A 26,629-nucleotide genomic window follows, 5' to 3' on the forward strand; every position below is an offset into this window, starting at 1 on the left:
CCCCACAGCAATCCTGAGATGAGTCCCGTGCCTCATACCATGTTCTCCTACACACATTCCTCAGACTCATTTCCCTCCACCAAATCCCACACACACACACACACACACACACACACACACACACACACACACACACACACACACACACACGCCTTCCCAAGGCTTGGGATTATCATCCTAGTTAAAACACTTAACATCTGGAAACTGTTTAAAACGCACCTAAACCATTTACAACACGACTTAAACGTGAGATTGTAGCAACAAATGGTGGGCTGCGTGTCATGTGTCAGCTTACAGACTCGGGGTTCACTATGTAGCTTTAACCTTTGGCTGGGTTACTGTGTTGGCAGCCGAGGATCACATTTCCGGTACCTTTGTGTAGATGCCGAAAATTAACTAGTGAAGTGATTATGTTTTGGCGCCACAAAGACGTTGGTGGCATTTATCTTTGCGAGAAAGCGCAACCTCACCTACCTAAAATTTGCCATGAGCTAGGATCGAACTCGTAATCTTTCATCCTTCGGTAGAGAGCACTGAACCACAGAGCCACGAGACCCATTCGTTACATTTTACAATCACAAGTAACTCAGATGACATCCTTCTGCTGATACTCGAACTGCAGGCAAAATTGTCGCCGATATATCGACAGCCAATAAGTAACAGACGTTAATTACTTTCTGCCACAGGAAACATCTTAACGAAAAATGAAGAGAATAACAATTCATGTCATTATGTTGCATATATATATATATATATATATATATATATATATATATATATATATATATATATATATATATATATATATATATATATATATATATATATATATATATATATATATATATATATATATATATATATATATATATATATATATATATATATATATATATATATATATATATATATATATATATATATATATATATATATATATATATATATATATATATATATATATATATATATATATATATATATATATATATATATATATATATATATATATATATATATATATATATATATATATATATATATATATATATATATATATATATATATATATATATATATATATATATATATTTTTTCCATAAGTCAAAGAGACCAAGGCTGCCATATATACCGATTTCTTGCCAGGATTTTACATGTTAATAAAGCGAACTTCGCTCATACTAAATAAACAGAAAGAAAGCAAGATACATCCGAGCTCATCCAGCAAGGCACACGGAGCATGTTCAGTACCATCCGGGTCAGTCTTTCCCCTTCAGTAGTCCTGAAAAAGAAGGCTTTGAATCCGTCTTGCTGCCGCGCCGTCCCTCCCTCCCACTGGCTTAAAGATGCGTTGTGCTACTGCCGACGTAGCGGTTTTATTACGGGGAGAGTGTGAGGACACGTTTTCTGTTGGTTAGTAGTAGTAGTAGTAGTAGTAGTAGTAGTAGTAGTAGTAGTAGTAGTAGTAGTAGCAGCAGCAGCAGCAGTAGTAGTAGTAGTAGTAGTAGTTGTAGTAGTAGTAGTAGTAGTAGTAGTAGTAGTAGTAGTCAAGTAAAAGTAATAGTAGTAGTAGTAGTAGAACTAATAGAAGTAGTTGTAGTAGTAGTAGTAGTAGTAGTAGTAGTAGTAGTAGTAGTAGTACAAGTATAACAGTAGTAGCAGTTGAAAGTTGCTGTATGAAGTGATGGTCGTGATGGTGGTTATGTGTTGTTATGAAAGTAATGTAGAGATATTTTTTTGTTCGGAGTGGTGGTAGTATACATGTGCTACCAAGAAGAGAAGAATGAGAAACGGGAGGAGGAGGAGGAGGAGGAGGAGGAAGAGGAAGAGGAGGTCGCTTTCTCCACCAAGGCAGCGTAATTGCCCTAGTTTGAGGTATATAAGATGTGTGTGTGTGTGTGTGTGTGTGTGTGTGTGTGTGTGTGTGTGTGTGTGTGTGTGTGTGTGTGTGTGTGTGTGTGTGTGTGTGTGTGTGTGTGTGTGTGTTTTGGGGTTGGCGCTATATTACTATCATTATCATTGTTACTACTACTACTACTACTACTACTACTACTACTACTACTACTACTACTCAAACCACCACCACCACCACCACCACCACCACCACCACCACTACCACCACCACTACCACTGCCACTACCACCACCATACAGGAGGAATAAATAGCTATAGTTAGTGAGTCAACATTCTGCTACCTATCTACTCATGCATATAGAGATACATGGTCGTACATTCATATAAATACATGTAGTAGGTATAGTGGCAGTTCAACAGACGCACAAAGAGACAGCCAGACTGACGGCCACTGACAGACGAGCGGATACGATGACAAGCATGACCAGATAACGTGACCGACAGGCATTAACAGGCACGTGAGCAGATACATAGGCATAAATACATTCTCTCTCTCTCTCTCTCTCTCTCTCTCTCTCTCTCTCTCTCTCTCTCTCTCTCTCTCTCTCTCTCTCTCTCTCTCTCTCTCTCTCTTTCAATACGCCAGCTACCCTCTCCTCCTATCCTCTCTCATAACTACCTCCCACTGTTTCACGTACACTTCTTCCCTCACTAACTTTACATAGCACTCCACCACTTCTTCTCTCGCCAGCCCTCCCAAACCAGCATCCCACGTCTCCCACATCCAGACCTACGCCTCGCATCCTCCCACAGTTCCTCCCACACGTCCTCCCACATACCAGCACCCTATACACTACGCCCTCCAAGCGCCCTTTCCCGTAGTAATCTCCCTGGCCGGCCTAGGGTCACGCGCGTGTTCCCGGAGTCGGGCAACACCTGGTACACTCACCTGTCGGGACGGGGCGGGTTTGGAGGGACGGAGGGGGAGGGCTGATAATGAGATGGAATGGATGTTTTCTATTCTGGGAGGATTATTATTATTTTTTTTGTGTGTGTCGTTTATTTATTTATTTGCTTGTATATATATATATATATATATATATATATATATATATATATATATATATATATATATATATATATATATATATATATATATATATATATATATATATATATATATATATATATATATATATATATATATATATATATATATATATATATATATATATATATATATATATATATATATATATATATATATATATATATATATATATATATATATATATATATATATATATATATATATATATATATATATATATATATATATATATATATATATATATATATATATATATATATATATATGCACATTTGCAGGTGTTATGTTTTTCAGGTAAGGTAATTCTTGAAGAGAGAGAGAGAGAGAGAGAGAGAGAGAGGTTGTGGGGGGGAATAGGCATTAGGCTACCAAAAGAAAGCTTCACTATTGTCGATCTTCATTACGCTTAGGAAAATCATGACGGGTTTTATATTTCAAGAGGCTGATCCCATATATCTCTCATTATTACCAAGAGGCTGCCTTTATGCCCGTTAAGGTAAGATGAGAAACATGCGGGCTTGTAAAGGAGAGGAACAGGAGGAGAAGGAGGAGGAGGAAGAGGGAGAGATGTTAGGAAGGACAGGAGGGAGAGGGAAAGGTGGAAAGGAGAGAAGTTGGGAGACAAGGAAGGATGTACTTTGAAGTTTGAAGAGAGTCAATAGTTAGTGTTTATAAAGAAGTCATATTTTTTTTTGTTATCCGTCTCTGTGGGAACAGTGTATAATTACCATGAATATGTGAGAATTTGAACACACACACACACACACACACACACACACACACACACACACACACACACACACACACACACACACACACACACACACACACGAGGCTAAGGAAAATCAAATGAGTTGAGTAATGATTGCCACATATAGGTAAGGGTGACCGGAGACATTGGGTGAGGAAGTGAGACCAAAGGTAGATTAAGGTCGTGATGCAGTCTGGACTAAGAATTGTTTTAATATGTGCAGGGAGTTAATATGTGAAATCAATGACGGGTTGAATTCTGATAACATTAGTTGTGCGTCTCTCTCTCTCTCTCTCTCTCTCTCTCTCTCTCTCTCTCTCTCTCTCTCTCTTTGTGGGCGATAAATGAGGAGGATGCAGAGGAGAGAAGATGGTGAAGAAAAGAGGAATAGAAGAGGAGTGAGATTAGAGGTAAGCGGTGGTAGTGGTAGTGGATGGGGAGAAAGAGAGATAAGTAAAGAGAAGAAAAGAACAAAGAAACAGTGTCTTTCTGTCCATCGGGTGTCTGTTCAGTGTCATCCAGTACTGTGATGAGAGAGAGAGAGAGAGAGAGAGAGAGAGAGAGAGAGAGAGAGAGTATGGATTATGTGTGATCGAGAAAGTTAAATTATGAGTTTATGTATAATAAAAGTACTTACTGGACCACCACCACTATCTCCACCACATTAGCAGCAGCGCCACCACCACAATAGGCTCTTGCAATGCATTATACTCTCTGTTTAAGAAACTTTTTTTTTTTGTCGAGATCTAAATGTTCAGCAAAAATGTCAGGCAATAAGTTATCAAGTTTGGTGAGAGGAGAGAAGAGAGGAGAGAAGAGTCAGCATCATATATCTGGAAAACAGGAGGGAGGAAAGGAGGGATGAAGGGAGGAAGGAAAGAGTGACCAGAGAAGTCTTATGAAAGTAGGATATATATATATATATATATATATATATATATATATATATATATATATATATATATATATATATATATATATATATATATATATATATATATATATATATATATATATATATATATATATATATATATATATATATATATATATATATATATATATATATATATATATATATATATATATATATATATATATATATATATATATATATATATATATATATATATATATATATATATATATATATATATATATATATATATATATATATATATATATATATATATATATATATATATATATATATATATATATATATATATATATATATATATATATATATATATATATATATATATATATATATATATATATATATATATAGAGAGAGAGAGAGAGAGAGAGAGAGAGAGAGAGAGAGAGAGAGAGAGAGAGAGAGAGAGAGAGAGAGAGTGTGTGTGTGTGTGTGTGTGTGTGTGCATAGCTCCAGCCTTTCAATACTCCATTTGCCACACGTAGCAGTTGTTTCTTTTCCTCTTCCTCTCTCTCTCCCTCTCTCCTTTTCCCGCATCCGGCGAAAGTGGACACGTGTCACCCTCATTGTACAGATACTTTGGTCGTTTCTCTGGGTGCCTGGTTTGGGATTGTCGGGGTTGTTGGCTTGACTTTTCCTTAACTGCTATTTCGTCTTTGATCTTATTTTTTCTTACATTTGTTTGCTCATCACTTCCAACACCCTCAGTTTTATATTTATTTGTTTCCCTTTACTTGTTTGGTACTCTGGTTTGAAAGTTTCTCTTCATTTTTTCCTTTAGTTTAAGTGTTATTTTTGTATGAACGCTTGCTTCCCTTTTGTTTGAACTCATAGTCATGTTTGAACGTTTTATTTAATTAGTATGCTTGTTTGAACGTTTATATGCCTATGCCTGTTTTTCTTTTTAGTTTAAGTATCAAACTAAGCTAAACGTTTGTCTCTCTTTAATTTGAATCTTTTGCCATGGTTGAGCGTTCGTCTTTCTTTTTTGATTGAACGTTTGCTCTTTGTTTGAATAATAATCGTTCTTGTTTCTTGTGTCAGTAATTTTCCTCCTTTTATTTGTTCAGCTATTTTTTTTTTCAATTTCTTTCTTCTTCAACACTTATTTTTCCTGGTTATATTCTCGTTTTGGTGTTTTTTTTTCCCTTTAACCTCTTTGTTAGCTGCTTTACTTTTTTCCTTTTCTGTTTGTCTGTCCTCTTGTTTCCCTTATTTTCTTTCATGTAGTGTGTTCTTAACGTGTTCCCCTATTTTTTTTTCTTTCTTTTATACTCCCGCTCTTGCCTATCTTTACACTTATTCTTTTACCTCTTTATATTCTGCACTATTCTTTACAGATTTTGCTCGGTTTTCCTTTATGCTTGTCGCCTTTTATTCCTTCTTGTTTATCCTATACTGCTTGCGTCACCATGTCTTGTTATCATGGCTGGAACAAGAGCCCTTTATCTGTTTATTTATTTTCTATATAAAAGACGTTCTGGTTAAGGGTAACGTGAAATGCGTCCAGCTTAAAAAAAAAAAAAAATAGTAAAAGAATAACGTTCACTGAAATGTCCTTGCTATAATTGGACGATTCAAAAATATGAAAGAAAAAGATACAAGAAGTGTTTTGATGTAGTTTTTCTGCCTTCACTTGATCTATGGTGAAAAATGAATTCTCTGTACATGATTGGCTGCAGAAAATAAATAAATAAAAAATGGTGATTCATATACATATACGTTTGTTTTGTGGATGAGGTAGGATACTGCAGGGCTTGCCATTACCCAGTACGTCACTGTTGCGTATGAATACACCCACTGCGTTTGTTGATGGAAACATACAGTTACCAGTGGGAGGAGCGTCGCATACTAACCCGTCTGCACCGATCCTGTGCTGCATACACACAATCAGATCCCTTATCGATGCCGCTTCGCTCCCTGCACCTTGCCTCGCCACCATGTGAACTACGCACCCAGCGCACGGACACACACACACACACACACACACACACACACACACACACACACACACACACACACACACACACCAGATCTTCTGATAAGGAAATTCTGCAGTAGTAGTGAAGAGGAAATATATTTGTGAGGGAATCTTGGCAGTGCGTGAGGAAGTTGTATCCAGGGAAGCTAGATCGGACGCGTCGTGAAAGTCACGGTTCCACATTTTATCTTCCAGCCCGTTGGAGTGAGGGTGTCGTATATTTCACTCACTCCACTCACTCCCTCTCTCAAGAATAGCTGAGAACGACTAGGGTAATCTATAAAGGTGCCCATCATTCTTCTTAATGCAGTATTTTTCAGCATCCGTAAATATTTGAAGGTATTCATATTGGACGTGTTAATATTCTCCGTGAGTCTACCCCTCCCTCCCGTCCTCCTCCTCCTCCTTCTGCCACGTGACTGCTAGAGTCGATGGCGAATCTGGACGAAAAAACGACTTGATTTTCTTCTGCATCTCCCTTTATTTTTTTCCGTATCGATGATGGACTACTTTTCTTTTCTCTATATTCAAAGTCCTGCCCACTCTGGTCTCATGTGTCTGATAGGAAGAGGTTTTTGTGTTTGTCCTTGTAGGTATATGATTTTTTTTTTTTTATTGTTTTGTCATCGTGAGAATATTGGATATGACTCTGAAGGACAAGATCGTGGAAATGACTACTATTAAATGTTTGCCACAAATAAACCAATCCCAGAGAGAGAGAGAGAGAGAGAGAGAGAGAGAGAGAGAGAGAAAGAGAGAGAGAGAGAGAGGATAAATTAACCATTCACTGACTTTTCAAACTAACCGTCTATCCTCGCCTGTCCACCGGTAAAACCTGAAGGATGTCATCTAAATTATCTCACGTCGCGACATAAAACGTCGATCCTTTCTCTTGTGTATATCAAACTATGACAATTTATTAACGTGGCACCACAGGGAGAGTGAAAGGGTGAGGTAAGGGAAAGGCGGCAAGAATAGTAGATAGTGTTTATGTCATTAAAAAGAGAGGGACAGGTGTGAGGGGGGGGAGGGAAGAAATAGAGGAAGGGAAAGAGCGAGGGCTGAAGTCTATACTTAGGATTATCTCTCTCTCTCTCTCTCTCTCCCTTCATGTAAATATGTTGGTAGATTGGTGAATAGAAATGAGAGTAAGTAGGGACTGAATGAAAGAAGAAAAAAGTGGATACAATCTTTTTAAGTGCACAAGGGAGAGAGAGAGCAATTGAGTGAGAGTGTAGACGGTATGAAGAATGAAGTGATGTAGTGAGTGAATGAGTGAGAGATGAAGGGAGTCAAATATTGTGAGAGGCGGTAAGGGAGAAATGGAGGGAAGGAAGGAGAAAGGAAGGAAATAAATGAGGGCATGAACGAAGGAAGAATTGAATCCGTGAATGAGAGAAAAGGAAGAAAGGAATGGAAGGAGTGATAAATGAAATGAAGGAGGGAGAGCAGGAAGGAGAAGGAGGAGAGCGTGGGAGGAAGGAAGGAACGTCAGGAAGGGACCGACTCTCAAATATTCCGTTTCGTCGTGGTTGTTAAAATGAAGTTATGCCTGGAGGCCCATTGTGTCCCCATGACAAGTGAGGAACAGCCCGGCGGGAAGAGGAGGAGGAGGAGGAGGAGGAGGAGGAGGAGGAGGAGGGTTGAAGAAAGGAAAAGGGGAAAAGAGGCGGAGGTGAGTTAGGAATAGGAATGTGTGTGTGTGTGTGTGTGAGAGAGAGAGAGAGAGAGAGAGAGAGAGAGAGAGAGAGAGAGAGAGAGAGTTTTAGAAAAGTATAATTGATATGGTGAAAAGTCAAGAGAAAAAGGAGGTTATAATAGGGGTGATTGTAAAGATAAAACTACTTACTTAGAAATGTTACAGTTCTTCTTCTTCTTCTTCTTCTTCTTCTTCTGCTTCTGCTGCTGCTGCTGCCGCCGCCGCCGCCGCCTCTCTCTCTCTCTCTCTCTCTCTCTCTCTCTCTCTCTCTCTCTCTCTCTCTCTCTCTCCTCTCTCTCTCTCCTCCCTAATTCGTCTTTTCTTCCTCACCTCTTCCATTCTGTTGTTCTTTTGTTTTCTTTCAATTTTATTTTTTTTTACTTTCTCTCTGACTTGTTCTTTTCTTTGCCCTTGTGTTGTGTATTTTTCGTTCCGTCCCTCCCTACACACACACACACACACACACACACACACACACACACACACACACACTCTCTCTCTCTCTCTCTCTCTCTCTCTCTCTCTCTCTCTCTCTCTCTCTCTCTCTCGCTCTCTCTCGCTCTCTCTCTCTCATCGCAACATTCATCACCCTCTCCTCTTCGCACCGCTCTCCACCCCCCTTGAGACTGACCGAGGCTGCCCATGTATCAACCTTTGGCGACCCACTAGACCGCAAAAGGGCTCATTTGTAGCGTCCAACGAGGAGGTTTACAGGCTCACAATGCCTCGAGACCTCCCAATCTCAAGGGTGGCGGGGAGGGACACGGTGCGGTGGTGGGATCTGGGCAGGCACGTCTCGTGTGTGTGTGTGTGTGTGTGTGTGTGTGTGTGAGAGAGAGAGAGAGAGAGAGAGAGAGAGAGAGAGAGAGAGAGAGAGAGAGAGAGAGAGAGAGAGAGAGAGAGAGAGAGAGAGAGAGATTAAAAAGTGACAGTGATTAGCTTGTAAAAGAAGAATTACTGAGGTTTAATTGTTGTTTAAGGGAAAGATATGATTAATACTTGATTTCGTTGTAGATAAACGACCCGCCAGATAAAGATTAGTGGGAGGGATAAGAAATCAATTGTTAGAGGAAATGAGGTAAAAAGGATCATATTAATAAAGGGACAATTGATAGGTTTTCATGCTGCCACTGAGAGAGAGAGAGAGAGAGAGAGAGAGAGAGAGAGAGAGAGAGAGAGAGAGAGAGAGAGAGAATCATGTTGTTTTATTGGTAAGTCAGATAAGATTTTTAGTGTGACACATGGTGTGCAATTGTTAGTCTTGTTGTGAAGCGCTATATCATAATAAATGGTTAATTACTAATAGCAAATGTTTTGTTTCCCATGTTCTTGGTGACCCTGAGCAGGTAATTCAAACAGTTTTCTGTAACTGCTGTGTATTCATGTAATTGACAAGTTTAAGGTATGGACATGAAAACCTTAAAAGTCATCAATGTTGTGTCTTTTAGTTAAAAAATAGTCAACTAGATTTTGGAATATTATAGACAGACAGTTGTTAATCATTATATCCATGTTTGTTCATAATAGGACTCCTCTTGGATTTGTAGTTTTTTTTTTTCTTGTGCCAATTTGTGAAATTCCGTAACAATAATGGTAGCAATTACTGATTATCTGGTAGTTTAGGGAATAGATGAGTGATGACAATGGGAACCTCTATATTTTATGCGTGTTGATAACTTTTACTATGCGTGTGTGGTTTCTGAAGCACTGGTAGTAAAAAGTGACGCATCTCTGTGTGATATATTGATGACCACGTGTTTTGATTGTGCCAGTTCATGTTTGACATGGTTTGGTTCGTGTCATGGTCTAGGTGAAGGTCTGAGTCTGGTGAGAGGTGTGGTTTTGGTATAATGGTTGTCGTGGCTAGGGGAGGGGAGGGCATGGGGCGTGGCATGTGGTGACACCCTCCCACCATCTTATTTATTGCTCGAACACAACCACAGAGATCACCTGGTGAGGGCGCTAGCAGCGGGAGGGAAGGGAGTGGGAAAAGAAGGGTACAGGTTGGAGGTGGTCAGGCGGCCTTGAACAAAGGAAGAGACTTTGAAAGACTATAAGGAGAGATGGAATAGTGTGAGGAACGTTCTTATACAGTATGCGTGGGACTTTGATAAGGGAAAAGAAGAGAAAATTGTAAAACAAAAGTGGTAAATTGTGCGCATAATAAAGACTTGTCCTGTCTCATTTCCCTGTCATATATAGGGGAGCTGTGGTTATGAGAAGTAAATCGTAACGGATATTTATCCACAGATATTATAAGCTACGTTGATTTTTTCATAGAATTTGGAGAGAAACACGTCCTTTGTCACACTTGAGAAACAGCGGAAAGGAACATGAGTAAGGTAGACTATGAAAACAAGGATGCCGCAGTGGTCATATCCCAGGGGAGAGATTTCCACTATCTCAAAGGCCAAAAAAGACGGAGATGAATGCCGAGGTCACGCACTGTTATAGTGTATCTTCCTAACTTTACTTTTATTTTAGCAGCAGCAGCAGCAGTAGCAGGTCGATGTGGAGAGACGGGTGGACTAATGGACCGTATTTCCATAAGTGTAATGTCCCGTGAAAACGATCAGGTTAGCCTGAACCAGGGAAGGGAAGGTGTGGTCTGCCTCTGTCTTTGTTAATTCAGAACGTCACCAGTGAAAAATTGGTAAGGAACTGATGTTGCTGTTTCTGTGCAGGGTGTCATCCTTGTTTTACATGTCCCCTAGATGTCTTGAAGAAACTGTTCCTGCTTCTGATGGTGCTGACCTTTGGTGAGTCATGCTTTTCAAACAATTAGCTCGAATGCATTCAATGCGTAACATGTGCGAGCTGAAAAATCGAGCAAACTTGAAATGCAAAAATTGTTGAAAATGTCTAATCTATTTAGGTGTTAAGTGAAGCTTTGTATGTGCGTGCGTGCGTGCATGTGTGAGTGGTCATGTATTAACAAGGGTGTGTGTGTGTGTGTGTGTGTGTGTGTGTGTGTGTGTGTGTGTGTGTGCGCACCACTTGGAGTCTCCACCCCGCCTCCTCGTCTGGCCGTGGCGGAGTCAGGTTGCCTCCACATGTGTGGGTGACGTGGTGGCCGAAGGCCAGCTGCGCGCATACACGAGACACGTGCACGAAACACAGTGTGAATGATGCGTGAGTACGTGTATGACCAAAATGTACACGATGCCGCTTAGCGATCTCTCGGCTTGGGTTACTGGGGGTTATTCCCTCTGAGGGAAGGGAGTTTAGGACACACACACACACACACTCACACACACACACACACACACACACACACACACACACACACACACACACACACACACACACACACACACACACACACACACACACACACACACACACACACACACACACTGAGGCCATAAATCCCATGGGGTTACCTTTTCCATTATCGTGCTGACCCTCCATTAATGGGCCACCGTATCTTAAAGTCGGCTGTTGTTAAGATATATCGTCATCATCAGCCGGCAAAGGGCAGGTGGACCGGGAGGGAAATGAAAGGGAAAGGGGAAAGAGCCAGTGACAGAGGTCAAGGGTGTAAATTGTAATACAGAGTCTTGTCGGTGGTATTAGAGATACACTGGAAGGAGATAAGTCGGCATCATTACTCGTAAGGTTGAGGATGAGGGAATGAGGGAAGCTGAAGTGAATCTCCATGTATTTATTATTGTGTTTGACTGCGTTATGCGCCTTCGTTCAGTCACCTTGTTTGGTATGCATAGAAATGCAAGGATGGTAGCTTTTCCTCACACACACACACACACACACACACACACACACACACACACACACACACACACACACACACACACACACACACACACACAGTTATGACATTCATTTTCCCTTAGAAATGCATCAGAGTGTCATAGTTGCAATCCAGCCGTGCCGGGATTAAGCCACCACTACCTTTAAAGCAGATAGGGAGACGATATACAGTTCGAGGGTCGTGGCTGCCGGAGCAGCGGTACGGGTGGCGTTGCACATAGAAAGACGTGTCTGTTTAAAGGTATGACTTTAGGCCAGTCTTTCTCTTTTTCTGATATATAATCGTTGGGAACAGTTATTCACATCATAAAGATTTAAGTTTGTCATGATAACTGAGTCATTGAGCCGCGGTATGAATATTTAAGTGAGAATTTGAATAATACGATGCATATTGACGCAAAGATTTTCCAGCAGGAGTTTCCAAAACGAAGCAGAATTTCCTTTTTACTAAAGTATTAGGTTCAACTTAAAAAAGGTATTGTAGTGGATGTTAGTAATACCAATCTCCGTGAACTCTGATATAGTGCTACTTGACGAAAAGTGGCGATCAGGAAATAAAGAAGGAAAGTTGTCCTGAAGTGTGTAACTATAGAATAACAATAAGAACACGTGAATGGAGAAGACGAGGCAGGAGAAGGATGAAAAAAAGGAAAAACGAGAAAGAAGAAGGAAAAGAAGAAGAGGAGGAGGAGGAGGAGGAGGAGGAGGAGGAGGAGGAGGAGGAGGAGGAGAAGAAGAAGAAGAAGTAAATATTGTAAATGGTTAGCAAAAATTACATGTATTCTTTTGTTTTTTTTATGTAGGAGAGAAGGCCAGCCAAGGGCAACACAAAGTTAAAGAAAAGGCCCACTTGAGTGCTGGTTCTCTAAAAGATAAAAAAAGGGTTAACCAAAATTAGGGATCAAATGTCTTGATTCCTCCCTCTTAAAAGAAGTCGTCGTAGGAAGACGGAAATACAGAATCAGATAAGGAGTTCCAGAATTTACCAGTGAAAGGTATGAACGATTGAGAGTACTGGTTAACTCTTGCATTAGAGAGTTGGACAGAATAAGTATGAGAGGAAGAAGAAAGCCTTGTGCAGCCAGGCCGCAGGAGGATGAGAGGCATGCAGTTAGGAAGATCGGTAGAAGAGTTAGCATGAAAATAGCGATAAAAGATAAAAAGATATGCAATATTTTGGCGGTGAGAAAGAGGCTGAAGACAGTCAGGCAGAGGAGGGGAGTTGATGAGACGAAAAGCTTCTGATTCCGCCCTATCTAATAAAGCTGTGTGAGTGAAACCCCCAAACATGCGAAGAGTTCTCCATACAAGGGCGGATAAGGCCCTTGTACAGAGTAAGCAGTTGGAGGGACGAGAAAAACTGGCGGAGACGCCGCAGCATACTTCATTTCATAGAAGCTGTTTTAGCAAGAGATGAGATGTGAAGTTTCCAGTTAAGATTATGAGTAAAGGACAGACCGAGGATATTCAGTGTGGAAGAGGGAGACAGTTGACTGTCATTGAAGAAGAGGGGTTAGTTGTCTGGAAGGTTGTGTCTAGTTGATAGATGGAGGAATTGAGTTTTAAAGGCATTGAAAATTACTATAGATTTTCTCTGCCCCAATCGGAAATCTTAGAAAGATCAGAAGTCAGGTGTTCTGGGGCGTCCCTGTGTGATCTGTTTAATTCCTGAAGGCTTGGTCGTCTCTAAAAGGACGAGGAAAGATGAAGGATTGTATCGTCAGCGTAGGAGTGGATAGCGCAAGAAGTTTGGTTAAAATCACTAATGAACAATAGAAAGAGAGTGGGTGACAGGAATGAACCCTGAGGAACACCACTGTCAATAGGAGGAGAAGAACAGTGGCCGTCTACCACAGCAACAATAGAACGGTAGGAAAGGAAATCTGAGATAAAGTTGCAGAGAGGAGAATAGAAACCACAGGAGGACAGTTTTCAAATCAAAGCTTTATGCCAGACTCTATCAAAGGCTTTTGATATGTCTAACGTGACAGCGAAAGTTTCACCGAAACCTCTAAAAGAGGATGACCAAGACTCAGTAAGGAAGCCAGAAGATCATCAGTAGAGCGACCTTGACGGAAGCCATACTGGCGATCAGCTAGAAGATTGTGAAGTGACAGATGTTTAAGAATCTTCCTATTCAGGATAGATTAAAAAAAAATAGACAAGCAAGAGATTAAAGCTATAGTTTGAGGGATTTGAACGGTCACCCTTTTTAGGAACAGGCTGAATGTAGGCAAACTTCAAGCAAGAAGGAAAGGTAGAAGTCGATAGACAGAGTTGAAAGAATTTGGCCAGGCAATGTGCAAGCACGGAAGCACAGTTTTTGAGAACAATAGGAGGGACCCCATCAGGTCCATAAGCCTTCCAAGGGTTTAGGCCAGCAAGGGCATGGAAAACATCATTACGAAGAATTTTGATTGAAGACAGGAAATAGTCAGAGGGAGGAGGAGAGGGACAAGCCCAGAATCATCCAAGGTGGAGTTGTTAGCAAAAGTTTGAGAGAAGAGTTCAGCTTTAGAGACAGAAGAGATGGCAATGGTGCCATCAGGATGAAATAAAGGAGTGAAAGATGAAGAAGTAAAGGTATTGGAGATGTTTTTTGGCGAGATGCCAGAAGTCACGAGGGAGTTTGAGTTTGAAAGATTTTGACATTTTCTATTTATGAAAGAGTGTTTGGCAAGTTGAAGAACAGACTTGGCATGATTCCGGGCAGAAATATAAAGTGCGTGAGATTCAGGAGATGGAAGGCTCAAGTACCTTTTGTGGGCAACCTCTCTATCATGTATAGCACGAGAACAGGCTGAGTTAAACCAAGGTTTAGAAGGTTTAGGTTGAGAAAAGAATGAGGAATGTACGCCTCCATGCCAGACACTATCACCTCTGTTATGCGTTCAGCACAAAGAGATGGGTCTCTGACACGGAAGCAGTAATCATTACAAGGAAAATTAGCATAATACCTCCTCAAGTCCCCCAACTGGCAGAGGCAAAACGCCAGAGGCACCTCCGCTCTGGGGATCCTGAGGAGGGATTGGAGAAATAGGACAAGATACAGATATGAGATTGTGATCGGAGGAGCCCAACGGAGATGATAGAGTAACAACATAAGCAGAAGGATTAGAGGTAAGGAAGAGATCAAGAATGTTGGGTGAGTCTCTAAGACGGTCAGGAATACAAGTAGGGTGTTGCACCAGTTGCTCTAGGTCATGGAGGATAGCAAAGTTGAAGGCTAGTTCACCAGGGTGGATCTCTCTCTCTCTCTCTCTCTCTCTCTCTCTCTCTCTCTCTCTCTCTCTCTCTCTCTCTCTCTCTCTCTCTCTCTCTCTCTCTCTCTCTCTCTCTCTCTCTCTCTCTCTCTCTCTCTCTCTCTCTCTCTCTCTCTCTCTCTCTCTCTCTCTCTCTCTCTACTCTCTCTCTCTCTCTCTCTCTCTCTCTCTCTCTCTCTCTCTCTCTCTCTCTCTCTCTCTCTCTCTCTCTCTCTCTCTCTCTCTCTCTCTCTCTCTCTCTCTCTCTCTCTCTCTCTCTCTCTCTCTCTCTCTCTCTCTCTCTCTCTCTCTCTCTCTCTCTCTCTCTCTCTCTCTCTCTCTCTCTCTCTCTCTCTGTCTCTGTGTGTGTGTGTGTGTGTGTGTGTGTGTGTGTGTATGGTGTTTGCTGTTTTATGTGCCTTCGAGAAAACTTGAGGGGAAGAACCAAGGGATGTTTGAAGGGAGAGAGAAAGGAGAGAGAAAAGAGAGGGAAGAAGGCAGGGTAAAGGATTTTGATTGATAAAGGAGAAAGGAAGCAAAAATAGGAAGATGAGAGAAGGAAGAAAGGAAGTAAAGGAGGAAGGAGGAAAGCAAGGAATGGAAGAAGAAGGAGGAAAGTTTCAATACATAAACACTCGTTTATAGCCAGCTGTTGATGAGGAAGGGAACAGAAAAATATGAAATAAAGCGAAGTGAAAGTCAGTAAGCTAGTTCAGGGATTACTGTGCCGAGAGTAAAATGATGATGATGATAGTTCGAGTAATAATATTTTGCCATCAGATTCCTAGAAATGTCAGTAAAACGAAGAAAAAACGTGAAAATGGAAAAATAAAGTGAAATGGGTTGGATTCACGTATACACAAAAGTAAAAAAGTAATGTGGGCACTTTGCTACCGCCGATAACAATATTGATACTACATTTCAAGGTCGACCAGCCGACCATAAAAGTTAATCCTTAGCAACGAAGAGGGATAGTTCATTAAAACCGCGTAAAAACCGCGCTTCACGTCACCGCGGCTTTCATTGCTGCCGCCAATACAAATCATGCTACTATTTTCAGCTAGCGACCTCTTCAGGACCTTCAAGTGCTCCTGCCAGTGACATACTCGTAACTCAACCGGCGGCTGGTCGGTAGCGGGCAATTCAAGATTGAGAAATACACTCAATCCTTACCGCCGGGCGCCACTCGCTGCAGTACTTCCAAGGTCTCGCTGGTCCTTAGGGTATACTTGAGTAAGACTGGTGAGATGTTGATGGCTATGCTGTACCTAATAGAGAGAGAGAGAGAGAGAGAGAGAGAGAGAGAGAGAGAGAGAGAGAGAGAGAGAGAGAGAGAGAGAGAGAGAGAGAGAGAGAGAGCATGCCAAGGAAAAAGTCAAATTCCTGGAGGAAGTAGTGTACGAATAGAAGCAGGAATGTGCAGACATGAGGGAAGGCTGCGCGAGAAGGAGGAAAGAGAAGGAGAGGGAGAGGGAGAGAGGGAGGTAGCCACAGGCACTTCCTGCTCGGCTTTGATTACACTTGAGGGATTTAATTCTCTCTCTCTCTCTCTCTCTCTCTCTCTCTCTCTCTCTCTCTCTCTCTCTCTCTCTCTCTCTCTCTCTCTAAGATATTTACCTATCAACGCGAGTAACTAAAAAAAAAAAAAAAAATGTCGTCCCGACCTTCACCACCACCACCACCACAGCAGCAGCAGCAGCATCTGCTGGTGGTGGTGGTGCTGCTGCTATACTGGCTGCTGCTGTTAAATATACTGCTGATGTTGCTTCTCCTTCAGTATCACTTTCAATGGTATGCTAATACTGCTTTAGCGTGTATACTACTACTAGTACTGCTGCTGCTGCTACTGCTACTGCTACTGCTACTGCTACTGCTACTGCTACTGCTACTGCTACTGCTACTACTACTACTACTACCACCACCGCTGCTGCTGCTGTATAGATGACGTATTTCGATGTGTTTGCTCCGAGTTATATTTGATTGATGCAGAATAAGTGAGAACCTGTTGCCAGGTATGTGCTCATTGTACGGGCGACTGTTTCTATGTACACTTCACCGAATTGGCTTATAGCACACTGACAGTCAGCCATCAACATCAGACTGCCACAGCTGCTGCCTCGCCCCCAGTGGTTTGTGTTGTCTGTATTTGCCGAGCTGTGATCATTAGTACCGCTGAACACTGTCACTACCCGTTACTCGTTTTTGTGAAACGTTCAACCAGAAGCACCCAGAGCTGATGTTTCGTTAAGGAGATATATCATTGTGAAAAATCTCATTGTTCGGTTTGTATTAAGATTGGCCCGTGCATGTATCTTCTCTCCTTCACAAACACAATCCTTTTAGTACGTGGGAAGTGAATGGTGTCAACATGAAAGTGTAAGCTACGTAGCGGGATTTATTTCTTTATTTTTTCGTATTTACAGTTTTTTGTATATTCTTAACTCATCTTTTGGGTATCTATTCTGTGGAAATACATGGATCCACTCTTCTTACCTTCCTATTGATCTGCTCGCCTTCAAGCAGTGTAACCTTAATTCTTCCAACTTGATTCCACAATTGATTCCATAGAAAAAACGAGGAGCGATCTCTCTTCACCCAGACCGATACGCACACATTCCAAGGCAATTTTTCCTTCCCTTGTAGACCATCAGATGATTATTAGCTCCTATTTTAGACACCTGCTTTGCTGTCGCTGAATGGTGAAACCAAAACTTTAATATGACTGGGAGGTGAGAATGAGTATCTCTCGCTTCGTGCCCCGTGGCTTTAAACTAATAAGCAACAGTGGTATCATTGTTAGTTGTACTTGTTGCTTTGTTGTTGCTGTTAGTGCTATGAAGCTCAACTTTACTGGACCGCGGCTTGTTCTTGGAATTTCAAGTACAATAGTATTATTCTGTTTTCCATAATTTTAGTCTTTGTGCATTATTGATGTAGTACTAGCATTTTGAAATAACAGTATTTACAGCATCTGCGCCATGGTGTAAACAGGGGTATTGGAAAGAGAGTGTTTGGTAGCATCGTGAACCCTCGCACACAGTATTGCAAAAGAATGTGTGGGGACATGTACGAACAGAAAATAAATGTTTGATGGTGATATGTTATTTATTTTGTAAACATATGACAATTAATCTTTCGTCTTGCGAGCATCAGAAGACAGAGGAACACGGTGTGCGGGGGGGGGGGAAGGGCGCGCGCGCGCACACACACACACACACACACACACACACACACACACACACACACACACACACACACACACACTTGCAGTGGGAGCAGTGGTCAGCAACGCACCAAGGCTATCAGATAAAGCAAAGCAAAATTTAAAGGCAGGAATAAAATGATATAGCGCTTGCTTGCTTTGCTTACTTGGCTGCTTCCATGCTCTCTCTCTCTCTCTCTCTCTCTCTCTCTCTCTCTCTCTCTCTCTCTCTCTCTCTCTCTCTCTCTCTCTCTTTGTGGGGGTATATGTGTGTTTATTTGGTAGGTGGGATGATGGCAGAGAGAGAGAGAGAGAGAGAGAGAGAGAGAGAGAGAGAGAGAGAGAGAGAGAGAGAGAGAGAGAGAGAGAGGTGGGGAAAGAAATGGCAAACACGAACCAAATGCTGTGGTGAATTTCTTCCAATTACATATTGAAGTATAGCATATCATTATACGTAATCACCACCACCACCACCACTACCACCACCACCACATCCACCGCCACATCCTCCTCCTCCTCCTCCTCCTCCTCCTCCTCCTCCTCCTCCTCCTCCTCCTCCTCCTCCTCCTCCTCCTCCTCTGTGCTGATGTTATTTTCGGAAAACTTTCTTGAAATTCGTTTTAGAGAACCTGCGAGCGGTGAGTATTCTGGTATTTTGAGTCAACTGAGGCTGATTGTCCTGAAGGTTGGCCAAAGCATCTTTACTCTATCGGAATTTCTTTGTCACGTGTTTTTTTTTTCTCCGAGTTTATTGAGATATGAAAAAAAAAGTGAGAGGGAGAAAGGAAATGGAAGAGGCAAGGGACAGACGGCGATGGCCAGAGGTCATAAATGGGAAAATGGAATAGGTGAAAGTAGTTGCGAGAAGGAAAGAAAGGAGGAGGAAGAGGAAAAAGAAAAGGAGAAAGAGGAGGAGGAGGAGGAGGAGGAAGAGGAGGAGGAGGAGGAGGAGTGAGAAAGGAAATTGAGGAAGCCTTAAAGGCAAGAGTACTGTACGAAAAAAAAAAGTATACCAAAAGTAGAGAGAATGAAACGAAAACAAAATACACACAATAAAAAAAAGAAAAAAAAGAAAGAAGGATTGCTGGAGAACTATTTTTTTGAGAGAGAAAGAAAGAAAATACTACGTTGTGAGAATTAGAATAGATAAAGAACAGAAAACAAACGGAAAGAGAAGAGAACCAAAGAAGGAAAGAAAGAAAAATCAAGGAAAGGACTTACGGGATTGAGTTAGAGAGAGAGAGAGAGAGAGAGAGAGAGAGAGAGAGAGAGAGAGAGAGAGAGAGAGTGGTTCGGGTTAGGTGGAGGTACATCAAAGAGTTAATACATCTTAGGGTTGAGAATCATGGCCGGTTATTAAGGCAGATACAAAGAGCAGTCTTTCTCTCTCTCTTTCTCTCTCTCTCTCTCTCTCTCTCTCTCTCTCTCTCTCTCTCTCTCTCTCTCTCTCTCTCTCGCTGGTGTCTACCGTCTCCCTCCCTTTTCTGCCATACTAGTCCTATAATTTTCTGTTCTTTTTATTGGTTCCTTCGCCCTAAAACCATTCCGTTTCTGGTCCTTTGAATTTCACATGCATTCTCTTCCATAAATCATCTTTCTCATTGCTTTTTTCCGGCAGTTTTCTCTAGTTTCTGACTCTGACTCTCTCTCTCTCTCTCTCTCTCTCTCTCTCTCTCTCTCTCTCTCTCTCTCTCTCTCTCTCTCTCTCTCTCTCTCTCTCTCTCTCTCTCTCTCTCTCTCTCTCTCTCTCTCTCTCTCTCTCTCTCTCTCTCTCTCTCTCTCTTTCTCTGTCTCGCCGTGCATCCTTTTCTAGCTTTCCCCTTCCTGTGTCTTTTCCCTTCGTTCTGTTGTTGCATTTCTATTCTGTTTCTGTAAATCTTTGGAAGTATTCGTGAAAGCCGATCATCGGATTTTTCTCTCTGACAAGTCCTTTGAGGGGACATTCCAGATCGGGGCGGACATCGGGAAATATCATTGCCTACACGGTGAGAGGCTGGAGTGTTACTATTAGTCATTGCCTGCGTGGTTATAGATGTCTTGGTGATAAGGTGTATGTAATTACAAATACGTGGATATCCTTGCATCTTTCTCTGTCTTTCCCATCGTCCTCTTCTCCTCAAAATTTTATCCTCTCACCACTCGGGAGTTTTATGACAAGGATTTTCGGAAAAGAGATGATAGAGCGCTGCAATCCTTTTGATCTACGTGTGGAAGAATTATCCCCGCCGTTGTCTATACAGGGAGGGAAGAACTCAATATTGGTTGTGTTTTACTTTTATCTTCTTTCCCCGCCCATTGAATGCCTTCTTGCTCCAGTCTTCTATTGTAACGTCTTCTTGTTCTTCTACTGCTTTTGTTCTCGCTTTCGTTCTTCTATTGGGATGTCTTTGTATTCTTTCTATTGCGTTTGCTCTTACTATTTCTCTCGGTCTTCTGTTATAGAGTGTTTTCTCTTATAACGGCTTCTTCCTCTTGTTGTCCTAATGTATTGCCTATGTTATTTTGCCTTTGTTTTTTTTTTTTTATATTTGTGAAATTCATGTTTTTGTTTCTGATTCCAATGCAATCTTTTTCTTATTCTGGTAACTTTTTCTTTTATGTATAATGTTCTTTGTCACATTACCGCTTTACTGTCTTATCCCTCTATCCTATATGTGAGATTACTGTTGTCTTGCCCCCTTCCTCAATTTCTTAACGAGGTTCTAATCGGTAGTAATCTTTCTATACTGTTATTTCATTTCTTTCTCTCGTTTTCTTGACTGACTCCTAATCAGTAATCCGTTTTGTTTCCTCTGAATACTCTTGTGATCTTTCATATTCACTGTTCCTCTTGTTTCTTTAGTTCCTTTCTTTCCCTATTTCTTAACATTTCCTAGCAAGTCTCTCTCTCTCTCTCTCTCTCTCTCTCTCTCTCTCTCTCTCTCTCTCTCTCTCTCTCTCTCTCTCTCTCTCTCTCTCTCTAATTCTATATATTTCATACATTAATATACTGTACACCTTATGGAAAATTTATTTAAATCACTGTATAATATCATCCTTGATGATACATCTACATCTAACTTTGATCTGAACATAAACAAAATTAGTAGATAATCAGATATTGGCTCCCTGTCCAGATACTACAATATTAACGAGCGCAGCTCTGAATCTGAAAGTAATGAAGATAAATACGTAAACATTTTACACTTGAATATCCGGTAAATCCCCCCAAAAAATTTGATGTATTCAAAACTCTCCTAAATAGTCCCCGAAAGCCTCCATATATTATTGCCCTTACCGAAACCTAGCTACGATAATACTCCAAACATTTATGTTCCCTTGATGGCTGTCTCACCCAATCTCGTAAGAACAAATAGAGAACATGGTGGCAAAACAGTTATCATGAAGAATATCTTTCCTTTTGAATTAATAAATGAATACTGCTTCATAAATGATGATATAGAAATTTGCACAACCAGACTTGAAATTCTATATTTGTCATATAGTATTTCAGTCATCTGTAGGCCCCATAGCAAACATATAGCAGTTAATGAATTCACCACTTTTACCAATCAGATACTGTCAAATAACATATTTAGATGTAATAAAACAAATCTACTTGAAGATTTCAATCTTTGTCAGCTAGAACATACTACACATCTTCCTACACATTTTTGGGTTAATGCAATGCAAGCCCTAAACTATTTCCCTCACATAACCCGCCCAACAAGATTCCCAGACAATCCTGATTTAGGTCTACCATCCTTACAAGATCAGATCTGGACTACCTTCACTCCACCATCTTGTTCTGGCATCATCCATTTCAATCTATCTGATCATATCCCCATATTTATTAATAAAACTTCAAATTTGGCTGTAGAGTATAAACATAAAATCATCTTTAGAATATTCAACAGCTCAAAGCACAATCTGGTTAACACCTTTTACCTCTATAAACAAAATTTGTTTCTAGTAAAAGGCTACAAAACTCTTTGATCTCAAATGGCTAACTATATTCTATAGAATGTAAATGTATTCTATTCAAGAGGTATAAACTGGGTTTAGTAACTCATTCCTTTTATAAACTCTACCATAATTATGTAACAGAACTCATTAAAGAGGCAAAGTTTAACTATTACCAACAGATTTTTTGTAGTTTCAGAAAAATATATGAAGAAAAATAAATGAAATTAGAAATAATGCAAATTTGAAACAAAAAGTAACAATATTCCAGTATAACAATTAAACTTTAGATAAACTCCTTGACATAGCTGAGGCCTTCAATAATGACTCCTACAATGTTGCCTCTGGATTATGTGACATAATCACCTATCTAATTCTCACACAAATCCACCTCATTACCTAATTAACAATTTAAAAAATTGTGTTATTGCCAGAAAAATAAAAACCCTAATGTAAATGAGATTTCAGTTTCAGTATTAAAGTGAAACCTTGATATATTCTCCGCATCATTAACAACCTTTTTTAATCAATCTATCACAGCGGGGATTTTCCCTTCTATACTGAAAAAAAAAAAGCAAAAGTCACTCCCATCATGAAAACTGGCCCAAACAATAACCCTAAAAACTATCGTCCAATATCAACTCTCAGTATTTTTTTTTTTTTAAATCTTTGAATTTGATGGAAAAAAAAATACCTATTGGGCTATTTAGGGAAAAAGAACATTCTAAATCTAACACAATTTTGTTTTAGACATAACCGTAACACCATTCAAGCATTAAACTTGTTTTTGTCGGATATCTGTTCCACTCTCAACAACAAGCTATCAGTCCTGTCAGTATTCAATAATTTTGCTAAAGCTTTTGATATTGTCAACCATAAAATTCTTTTAGACAAACTACATTATTATGGCATTCGTTGTCCCATACACTCATTGTTTATAGATTACCTGACAAACAGAACCCAGCAAACTGTATTTGATGGTGAATACTCCTCACTGAACAATATTCACCTTGGAGTTTGGAGTTTCCCAAGGTAGTATTCTAGTACCATTATTTTTTTTTTCTATTTACATAAATGACATATCTGAAATATTCAAACTCAAAAACCATATTTGCTGATAAGAAGACACCGTACTTAGTTGTTCCACTCCCAGAACAATTGATTACTACAGCAAACAAGGAACTTCATCAATTATACAGAAGGTGCATATTCAATAGACTTACCAATAACACTGATCAAATATATTCTATGTTGTCCACAACTGAAAGATATAATCAGCTACATCCATTCCAGAATACTAAATGCAACATTTCTAGTTCCACCAATGTATGCATACTTTTCTTCTTATATGTTACTATTTTTACTTTATTTTATTTCATATATTCATTTTTTTTTTTTAGTTTCGGTTTAGTTTAGTTTAATTGCGTTATTTATTTATTTTTTAGTGTTGTCAATTTTGGCTGAAAAGCTATGCTTAAAAAAGGCTCGCCACAAATCATCAACCTTGTAGTATTCTGATACATATTATTATGTAATCGCTATAAGTAAATGCTCAGATTTTCTAATACTCTCTCTCTCTCTCTCTCTCTCTCTCTCTCTCTCTCTCTCTCTCTCTCTCTCTCTCTCTCTCTCTCTCTCTCTCTCTCTCTCTCTCTCTCTCTCTCTCTCTCTCTCTCTCTCTCTCTCTCTCTCTCTCCCGCCATCCTCCTTTCCTTTCATCCCATTCTTTCTTCATCTTCCTTCCCTCTTTCCTTCCCTCTGTTGTTATCTTCTCAGCTTGTGGAGATTGCTAGCGGCAAGAGGGTTTTGTATTTTGACACACACTCACACACACACACACACACACACACACACACACACACACACACACACACACACACACACACACACACACACACACACACACACCGCGTAGTGTAGTGGTTAGCACGCTCGACTCACAATCGAGAGGGCCCGGGTTCGAGTCCCGGGAAGCGGCGAAGCAAATGGGCAAGCCTCTTAATGTGTGGCCCCTGTTCACCTAGCAGTAAATAGGTACGGGATGTAACTCAAGGAGTTGTGGCCTCGCTTTCCCGGTGTGTGGAGTGTGTTGTGGTCTCAGTCCTACCCGTCTATGAGTTCTGCTGAGCTCGCTCCATAATGGGGAAGACTGGCTGGGTTACCAGTAGGCGACCGTGGTGAATTACACACACACACACACACACACACACACACACACACACACACACACACACACACACACACACACACACTTGTAGTACACACTTTCATTACTTTTCCTTTCCTTCCTCCGTGCGATATTTCTTATATTGTTTATGTCATATATATATATATATATATATATATATATATATATATATATATATATATATATATATATATATATATATATATATATATATATATATATATATATATATATATATATATATATATATATATATATATATATATATATATATATATATATATATATATATATATATATATATATATATATATATATATATATATATATATATATATATATATATATATATATATATATATATATATATATATATATATATATATATATATATATATATATATATATATATATATATATATATATATATATATATATATATATATATATATATATATATATATATTTTTATTTTATTTTTTTTTTTTTATCAACCTAAGCCCACATTCACTTCCATTTCAATGAACCTTCACTCGCACACCTATTTATTATTTACGTGGTTATACCTCTCTGTCATAATGACTTTCTCTTGTTCATGTTCCCTGGCTTTTGTCTGTTGTAAACATACCATGCGGACAGACAGGACTAGGAAAAGGGGGAAGGTCTTGCCTTGTGGATGGTGGTAGGGTGGTGGAGCGTAGAGGATCTTGGTTTATTGTGGGAGGGCTGGTGGGAGATGATGTGGATGGGCGGAAAGCGTGGTGATGTGGGTGGGTGATGAGTTAGGGAACCTTGTTCCTGATAGCGGGAGGCGGAAATAGCTGTCAAGTTGAAGACGTGGTCCCGAAGGAATAGAAGGGAGTATATTATCATTAGAAGACAAAAGGTAAGCAGTTAGTTAAAGGCAGGGGAGGGGTCTCCGTGATGTCTTCCCCAGTGACACCTAGAAGGAACTGGGAGGAGGAATGCCGGATAAGGTGTGGTGTGGAGGCGCGTGGTTGTGGTGGGAAGGAGGAAGCGCATGGCAGGAAATATCGCAAGAGAAAGATAGACGGGCGCCGCCACATATTGTAAATAGTAATGCTTAAAGATGGGCGAGGCAAGGTGAATAAGGCAAGGCGCGGTAGCTGAGGCTTGCAGTCCGGCAGAAAGGGCGGGGCGGGAAATATCACAAAGCAGACAGGAGCAGATGTTATACGGGCAACACCACACACACACAAGAAGTGACCAAGTAGATAGTTATTCTTGAATGAAGGCAAGGAAAAATTCTGGATTAAGAGGATATTAGCAAAGGTTTCTTGTAGTCTTTGGCATAAAAGGTGTGGTTGAAGGTATTGCAAAGCAGAGAACCCGATGGACAGGAGCCTCCTCAGACAGGCAGATGGGAGCAGCAGCGCTGGCAGGGTCTACAAATAACCCGTGTTTACACAGCGGCTCAAAACACGGTGTAGCTGGCGCGAGGATGGTGAGGGAGAGATGAGGGAGGGAAGAAGGGGGGAGGTGCGATGGGCGTACGTACAAACGTCTGTCGCTGTTACTCTGATTCACGACGACGTAAATATCCCGACAAAAACACCACCTCTTCCCCAAATACAGAAGCACCAAACGCCATAAACTCAGACTTTGAGCACAAAATAGAAGTGCGCTGGATCGTGCTTTGTTAGATGATTGTAAAAACAAACGTGTGTCCGTAAAGGGGTCGAACACACACACTAAGCACGCTCCTACAAACACACACTCACACACACATACGCACGCACACATAAACACACACACACACACACACACACACACACACACACACACACACACACACACACACACACACACACACACACACACACACACACACGCACACACACACACACAGAGTTAAAGTGGATTCTGTCAAAGTCAATAAAACAATACACGCTGGAAGGAGGAATCGTTTGTTCTCATGCTCGGTGTG

The 26,629-nt window shown here is 40.3% G+C and overlaps 1 protein-coding gene across 1 annotated transcript in view; it reads left to right on the forward strand.

The window, feature by feature from the left end:
* LOC123506071 overlaps window positions 1-26,629 on the forward strand; it is a 309,236-nt gene that overhangs the window by 46,535 nt on the left and 236,072 nt on the right. The window lies entirely within an intron of this gene.

Source organism: Portunus trituberculatus, chromosome 19 (genome assembly GCF_017591435.1).
Source record: "Portunus trituberculatus isolate SZX2019 chromosome 19, ASM1759143v1, whole genome shotgun sequence".
NCBI classification, from domain to species: domain Eukaryota; kingdom Metazoa; phylum Arthropoda; class Malacostraca; order Decapoda; family Portunidae; genus Portunus; species Portunus trituberculatus.